We start from the raw sequence: 8109 nt of genomic DNA on the forward strand, positions 1-8109 counted from the left end.
CTATTTGAATTTTCTCTATCAATATTTAAATTAATAAAAGGGTACAAAGCCAACCCAAATTAGTAGCACAATCACGTTAGGCACGTAAAAGTTTGGTATAGAGCATGGAGACGGAACTAATAATTTTATATTTTACTCCCAAAAGACAGGCAGTGTTTACAGAAGATATAAAAAGATTTTACAATATGAGACAATTAAAATATGTACAATACAATTACAAATAAAAAGGAGGATGAAAACAGAAAATTAACATTCACATTAGGCTTAGGTCATCTTAGGCAAAACCATGTGGGTAGGAGGAGCCAAACATCACAATGCATCGAGGGGTCTGGATGCAGCAGTTTCCCAGGCTAGAATGAGGGCTGACCTGTGTGAAAGTGACTTATACCCCTGGGCTTGTGACATCACTAAAGAGGCTGACTTGTGACAGTCCTCCTCTATCTCAGAGTTACAGATCTGGGTCTGAAACTTATAACAATCAAAACTGGGCTTCAGAACCTAGCAGAATATCAGCAGAAATCCATTTCTCCGGTTCTGTTAGCGCTGGAACCATGAAAAACATGGGCTATGAAGCTTAGTCGACGCACGTCCCAGATATGTAGTTTTTATTTTTCTATCACAACCTCACATCCCTTTATGACCAAATGATTAGATTCCCATTATTGTCTATAGGAAGTCCTCACATGGTGGAAGGACAAAGAAGCTCCCTGCTGTGAGGAGGGAAATCACTCACTGGTGTCTCAGGTTACACTGAGTGTGTGTGTAGGCTGGGGGTAAGGGGCAAAGGGGGTGGACGGTGTCAGGCTGTGAGTGAGCAGAAATTTGCAGGCATGACAGGCAAAGGAAAATAACAGGGGGGTCAAACACTCACCACTGGCATAGCAGAGTTTAGTATGTGAAGAGAAGATTTTTGAATGGTCCGGAAGTAGTGATAATAGGGAAAAATACATGACACTTTATATTATTGTTACAAGAATTTTACTGGTTTTCAATCGCAGCATGTCCACATCAGTTGCAGCATCAAAGCAGAGTTCAGCACAGTCCACATCTTTCACTTTCCCTGTGCTCTTCCCTATGTCCTTCAGTTTTTACCTGGGTCATCCCGTCTTGGCCGGTAGCGCAGTGTCATCTGTTGTGAATTTGCTTTCTGGCCTCCCTCTGGTTATTGCTGAAGGTAGTGGAGCTGGTCAAATTGACAGAGGGGTTGCGAGTTCTCTTTCTGGGCTCCTTCTGGTGGTTACTGGAGGTAATGGAGCTGATCTGATTAACAGAGGCTTGCCACCTGATAATGAGGATGACGATTGGAGATCTGGGGTTTCAGACTGGGATTTAAGACAGCCGACTCCCTCTATCCCTGCTGGTGATTTTCTTCCTGCCTCCTGAGGTCTTAGCTGAACATGCAGGGACAGTGCTGGAAACTAAGAGTTCATTTGCTATTCTTTTTACATTTGATCTGATTTTGTCTATCTCAGTTTTGTGTGGTCAGCCAGCTCCGGCTGGGGCTGTGCTGAAACACCATCCATATGTTACTGCTTGTGCCAGTTTGTTTTTTTTTTCCCTTATTAGATTGGCCTCTTTTTCAGAATATACCAGAGTGCTGATATAGTGGCGACTTCAGTATTTTTTGCATCAGACGTGTTGGACTTTTTTTCAGGGTTTTTTGCGTGATTGCAGACAGTGTATTTCCTTTCCTATCCTGTCAAGTCAGTGTGGGCCCCATCATTTGCTAAGTCTATTTTCCTGCCTGCATTTGTGTTTTCATCTTGTCTCACCAACAATATATGTTTGGGGGCTATCTATTCCTTTGGGGCCTGCTCTTGGGCAATTTAGATTTCCCCTTTCTTGCTTTAGGCTTAGTTAGCTCTCTGGCTGTGCCGAGGCATCTAGGATCATCGTAGGCACGCTCCACGGCTACTGCTAGTTGTGTGGATAGGATCAGGGGTCTTCAATCCGCTTAGTTACCAACCTCTCTGGTTTTCTGTGGCCTAGCTTGGGCTTGCTCTCCTCCTCGGTGACCCAATCATAACAGAATCCTCAGCCTAACCGCAGACTCTAGGGTACTCAAAAGAAGGAAATAATTGTAAAAAAGTGTCAGAATTTTTTTATATATTTTTTCCTCTTTTTCTCTAGGGCTATAAGAGGATTTTTTCTTTAATGGAGATTAAGCAATTGTCCGATCGTGTTGAGCAGCTCGCTGCTGAAGTGCGGGGAATTTCTACCTATCTCGCTCAATCATCTGCTGTTGAACCAAAAATTTCTACTCCTGATGTGTTTTCTGGGGATGGGTCTAAATTTTTGAATTTTAAGAATAATTGTAAACTATTTCTTCCGTTGAAACCTAACTCATCGGGGAACTCTGTGCAGCAGGTTAAGATTGTCATTTCCCTGCTGCGCAGCGATCCCCAGGATTGGGCCTTTTCTTTGACACCCGGAGATCCTATTCTGGTCAATGTGGACGCATTTTTTCAAGCCTTGGGGTTGCTGTATGATGAACCTAATGCTATTGATCAAGCTGAGAAAGCCTTACTGGCATTGAACCAGGGTCAGGATTCTGCAGAGTTATATTGTCAAAAATTCCGAAAGTGGGTGGTCCTTACTAAATGGAATGACGATGCCCTAGCAGCTCTCTTTCGGAAGGGTTTGGCAGAAACCGTAAAAGATGTTATGGTGGGATTTCCTGTTCCCTCTGGTCCTGACGATTCTATGTCATTGGCCATTCAAGTTGATCGGCGTTTATGTGAACGTAAAACTACACGAGAGGCGTTGCCGCATTTTGAACGAATGTCTGAACCCATGCAATGTGATAGGGTTTTGTCTAGGGGGCAACGTCAGGCATTTAGAAGGAGTAATAAGCTGTGTTTTTTTGTGGAGATGCCTCTCATACTATTTCTGTCTGCCCTAAAAGAGAAAAATGTTTTGCTCACAAATTTGCTGTGGGCAGTGTACAGCCTAAGTTTCTTTTGGCAATTACCCTGATCTGCTCCTTGTCTACATTTTCCGCTAAGGCTTTTGTAGATTCAGGAGCAGCTTTGAATCTGATGGATTTAAACTTTGCTAAACATTGTGGTTTTCCCATGATACCCCTGCAGACTCCTGTCCCTTTGAGGGGTATTGATGCTACTCCTTTGGTGGAGAATAAACCCCAGTTTTGGACCCAGGTGATAATGCGGGTCGCCCCGGACCACCAAGAAAATTGTACATTTTTGGTGTTGCACAATTTGCATGATACTATTGTTCTGGGTTTTCCCTGGTTGCAGACTTATAATCCTGTTTTGGATTGGAAATCTGTGTCTGTGGTGAGTTGGGGTTGTCAGTGTGTTCTTAGTGACACTCCTGTTTTCTCCACCTCTCCCCAGTCTCATGATATTCCTGACTATTTGGCTGATTTTTCTGATGTATTTAGTGAGAGTAAGTCTGCGTCTTTGCCTCCTCATAGGAGTTATGACTGTGCAATTGAGTTAATGCCTGGGTGTAAATTTCCCAAGGTTCGGCTTTTCAACTTATCGGTACCCGAACATGATGCTATAAGATCTTATATCAAGGAGTCGTTGGAGAAGGGTTATATTAGACCATCCTCTTCATCTTTAGGTGCTGGGTTTTTTTGTGGCCAAGAAAGATGGTTCATTAAGGCCATGTATTGACTATTGTTCCCTTAACAAGATCACTGTTAAATATTAGTACCCCTGATTTCTGATTTATTTTCCAGAGTTAAAAGTGCTTGTTGGTTTACCAAGCTTAACCTCAGGGGGGCGTATAATCTTATTCGCATCAAGCACGGGGATGAATGGAAGACGGCGTTTAATGCTACGGAGGGACATTTTGAGTACCTGGTGATGCCTTTTGGGCTCACTAATATCCCTTCTGTCTTCCAATCTTTTATGAACGATATTTTCCGGGTCTTTGTGGATAAGTTTTTGATCATTTATCTGGATGATATTTTGATTTTTTCCAGTGATTGGGATTCTCATGTGAAACATGTCCGGACTGTGTTCCGGATTTTGAGGGAAAATTCTCTATATGTTAAGGGGTCGAAGTGCCTCTTTGGTGTACAGAGGATTTCATTTTTGGGATTCAATTTGTCCCCGTCTGCTACTGAAATGGACCTGGCCAAGATACAGGCCATATATGATTCGGTTCAGCCCACTTCTTTGAAGGCTCTCCAGAAGTTTTTGGGTTTTGCCAATTTCTACCGTAAATTTATAAGTAATTTTTCTGGTATTGTCAAACCAATGACTGATCTGACCAAAAAGGGCGCTGATGTGGTGAATTGGTCTCGACATTTCAGGAGCTTAAGCGGAGATTCACTTCTGCTCCGGTTCTACGGCAACCTGATGTCTCACTCCCATTTCAGGTGGAGGTAGATGCTTCTGAGATTGGTGCAGGAGCCGTTTTGTCCCAAAAAGATCCGGTGACTTCTAAGATGAATCCCTGTGCCTTCTTTTCTCGAAAATTCTCCCCATCTGAATGTAACTATGACGTGGGGAATCGGGATTTGTTGGCATTGAAATGGACATTTGAAGAGTGGAGACATTGGTTGGAGGGAGCTAGACATCAAGTTGTGGTCCTCACAGACCACAAGAATTTGATTTATCTTGAATCAGCCAAAAGCTTGAATCCTTGACAGGCTAGGTGGGCCTTGTTTTTCACGCGTTTTAATTTTGTGGTCTCTTTTCTTCCGGACACTAAGAATGTTAAGGCGGTCGCCCTTTCTAGGAGTTTCTTTGCGGATTCTCTTGTGACCGAGCCTACTACCATTCTAAATGAGGGTGTAGTTCTTTCCGCCATCTCACCCGATTTGAGACGTGCCCTGGAGGAATTTCAGGTGGACAAACCTGAACGTTGCCCTATGGGAAAATTGTATGTCCCTGACCAGTGGAGGAAGAGAGTAATGTCTGAAATTCATTTCTCCGCGTTGGCTGGTCATCCAGGTATTTTTGGTACCAGAGATTTGGTGAGTTGGTCTTTTTGGTGGCCTGCCTTATCTCGTGATGTCAGGAATTTTGTGCAGCCCTGTGGGACTTGTTCACGGTCCAAGCCCTGTTCTCGTTCCAGTGGGTTGTTGATGCCCCTGCCGGTGCCCAGGAGGCCATGGACTCATATCTCAATGGATTTTATTTCCGATCTTCCTGTCTCTCAGAGAATGACTGTTATCTGGGTGATTTGTGATAGATTTTCTAAGATGATCCATCTTGTACCACTCCCAAAGTTGCCATCTTCTTCTGAGTTGGTGCCCTTGTTTTTACAACAGGTGGTTTGGTTGCACGGGATTCCTGAGAACATTGTGTCGGAGAGAGGAGTCCAGTTTGTTTCCAGATTTTGGAGAGCTTTTTGTTCCAAACTGGGAATTCAGTTATCTTTCTCCACTGCATTTCATCCTCAGACCAATGGGCAGACTGAGAGAACAAACCAGAATTTGGAGTCCTATTTGAGATGTTTCATATCTGCTGATCAGGATGACTGGGTCTCATTTTTGCCCTTGGCCGAATTCGCGCTAAACAATAGAGCTAGTTCTGCCACTTTGATGTCGCCCTTTTTCTGTAACTTTGGGTTTCATCCTCGATTTTCTTCAGGGCAGGTGGAATCTTCGACCTGCCCAAGTGTGGACACTGTGGTAGAGAAAATGCAGCGGATTTGGGACCAAGTGGTGGATAAGTTGTCCCTCTCTCAGGAAAAATCCCAACAGTTTTCCAACTGGCATAGGACCATTGGTCCCCGGTTTAAAGTGGGTGATATGGTCTGGTTGTCGCCAAAGAATATTCCTTTGAAGGTTGTGTCTCCAAAATTCAAGCCAAGATTCATTGGACCTTATAAGATTTTGGAGATCCTTAATCCTGTTTCTTTTCAATTGGCTCTTCGAGTTACATTTAAGATCCATAATGTGTTTCATAAATCTTTGTTGAAGAGGTTTGTGGAGCCAGTTTGCGGCGCCTCCTGACCCGGTATTGGTTGAAGGCAATGTGGAATATGAGGTTGAGAAAATATTGGATTCTCGTTTGGCTAGACGGAGACTCCAGTACTTTGTCAAATGGAAGGGTTATGGCCAGGAGGATAATTCTTGGGTCTCTGCTTCTGACATTCATGCCGAAAGATTGGTTCGTGCTTTCCACCGGGCCCATCCTGATCGGCCTGGTGGTGTGGATGAGGGTTCGATGACCCCTCCTCAAGGGGGGGTACTGTTGTGAATTTGCTTTCTGGCTTCCCTCTGGTTATTGCTGAAGGTAGTGGAGCTGGTCAAATTGACAGAGGGGTTGCGAATTCTCTTTCTGGGCTCCCTCTGGTGGTTATTGGAGGTAATGGAGCTGATCTGATTAACAGAGGCTTGCCACCTGATAATGCGGATGACGATTGGAGATCTGGGGTTTCAGACTGGGATTTAAGACAGCTGACTCCCTCTATCCCTGCTGGTGATTTTCTTCCTGCCTCCTGAGGTCTTAGCTGAACATGCAGGGACAGAGCTGGAAACTAAGTGTTCATTTGCTATTCTGCTTACATTTGATCTGGTTTTGTCTATCTAAGTTTTGTGTGGTCAGCCAGCTCCAGATGGGGCTGTGCTGAATCACCATCCATATGTTACTGCTTGTGCCAGTTTGTTTTTTTTTTCCCTTATTAGATTGGCCTCTTTTTGCTCTGCTTTCAGAATATACCAGAGTGCTGATATAGTGGCGAAGTCGTGCGACTTCAGTATTTTTTGCATCAGACGTGTTGGACTTTTTTGCAGGGCTTTTTGCGTGATTGCAGACAGTGTCTTTCCTTTCCTGTCTAGTCAGTGTGGGCCCCATCATTTGCTAAGTCTATTTTCCTGCCTGCGTTTGTGTTTTTGTGGTGCCCCTGAGGCTTCAGTCGCCTCAGAGGTACTGCACCTTCTCCTAAGGTGTAGTGCCCCACCATCCAGGTAAGGTGGGAACTCCTGTCCATGCTCCACACCTGCATTCCACACACAGGATAGTTCAGTGGGGCCACCTAACAGCTTCAGTCTGGGGGTTAGCAGAGCACCCCTCGTGGAACCCTGCTTCGTAACACGAGATGTGCTGGGAGGCGGGTGGAGTAAGATGATTCAAAAGAGTGGGAAGAGTGAGAGTTAGGGAGAGTAGGAGAACAGAGTGAGAGAGGAAGGAAGATGGCTGTCTGAAGGACGTGCTGCAGTAGGTCCCAGTGATCTGGGCTGCTGGCACGAGAAAGACAGAGAAAGAGACTGATAAGATTGATAACCTGACCTTCCATAAGAGAGAGAGAACAGATCAGAACGAAGGAGAATAGAAGGACAGTGGGAAGCTGGTTGAAGAAAGATAGAGAGCGCAAAGGCCGGGGCCCTGTCCCCGAGGTTGATTGGATCTTTGTCCTGCAACAGACACCGGAGGAGTAGTGAGCCGCTAACGCCTTGCTCCCATCATAGACCTGGGACACAACAGCAACTGAATAGAGAGCCGGGACACAGTGAGGAATCCCCGAAGCAGGCTACAGCTGTCTGTCATACAAGTAAAGACTAGGAACACCTAGAGAGAGGCATTCCAGGGTAACTAAGTACTGGAGTGCTTCGCACCTAAAGGCGCATTGGAGGAGTCTTTCAGTAAGGTACATGTTGGCGGAGTGTGGAAGGGAGAATCCTATCCTGCCTGGAGGCTGGCTGGAGCCCTGACCTGGAGAACACAGTACGGAGGCAGACAGTTGAGTGAACTGCAAACAGTGAGTAAAGCTTTGGAACTGCATACTCGGGTGTCCTCCAGTTATTCCCGCACCACTACACCTGGGTACCAGCCTCCATACCATTCTGCGCCTCTCCTCATCCATTGCACCTACACTGCCCTGGGACTAAAGGTCCACCTGTGGGGTGCTACACCATCCTTGCTGCACCACACCATCAGTCCCAGCGGATCTGCATGCAGCGTTGGCCTAACATCTTACTTGCCAAACACCACGGGTGGCGTCACGAACTATTCTAATAAACTTTAACACCATTAACATCACTGCCATTGATATTGGGTGCCCAGGGCCACGGACCGGGTCACCGGTGCTGTGACACATTCCCACCTTGACACCGGCCCACTACCGAGTACCCCGCTGCCCTGGGTGTGCGAGGGCGACCCATTTTCATCTTGTCTCACCAACAAT

Source organism: Dendrobates tinctorius, unplaced genomic scaffold (assembly GCF_039654945.1).
Source record: "Dendrobates tinctorius isolate UK_male_01 unplaced genomic scaffold, ASM3965494v1 ptg000069l, whole genome shotgun sequence".
Lineage (NCBI taxonomy): Eukaryota > Metazoa > Chordata > Amphibia > Anura > Dendrobatidae > Dendrobates > Dendrobates tinctorius.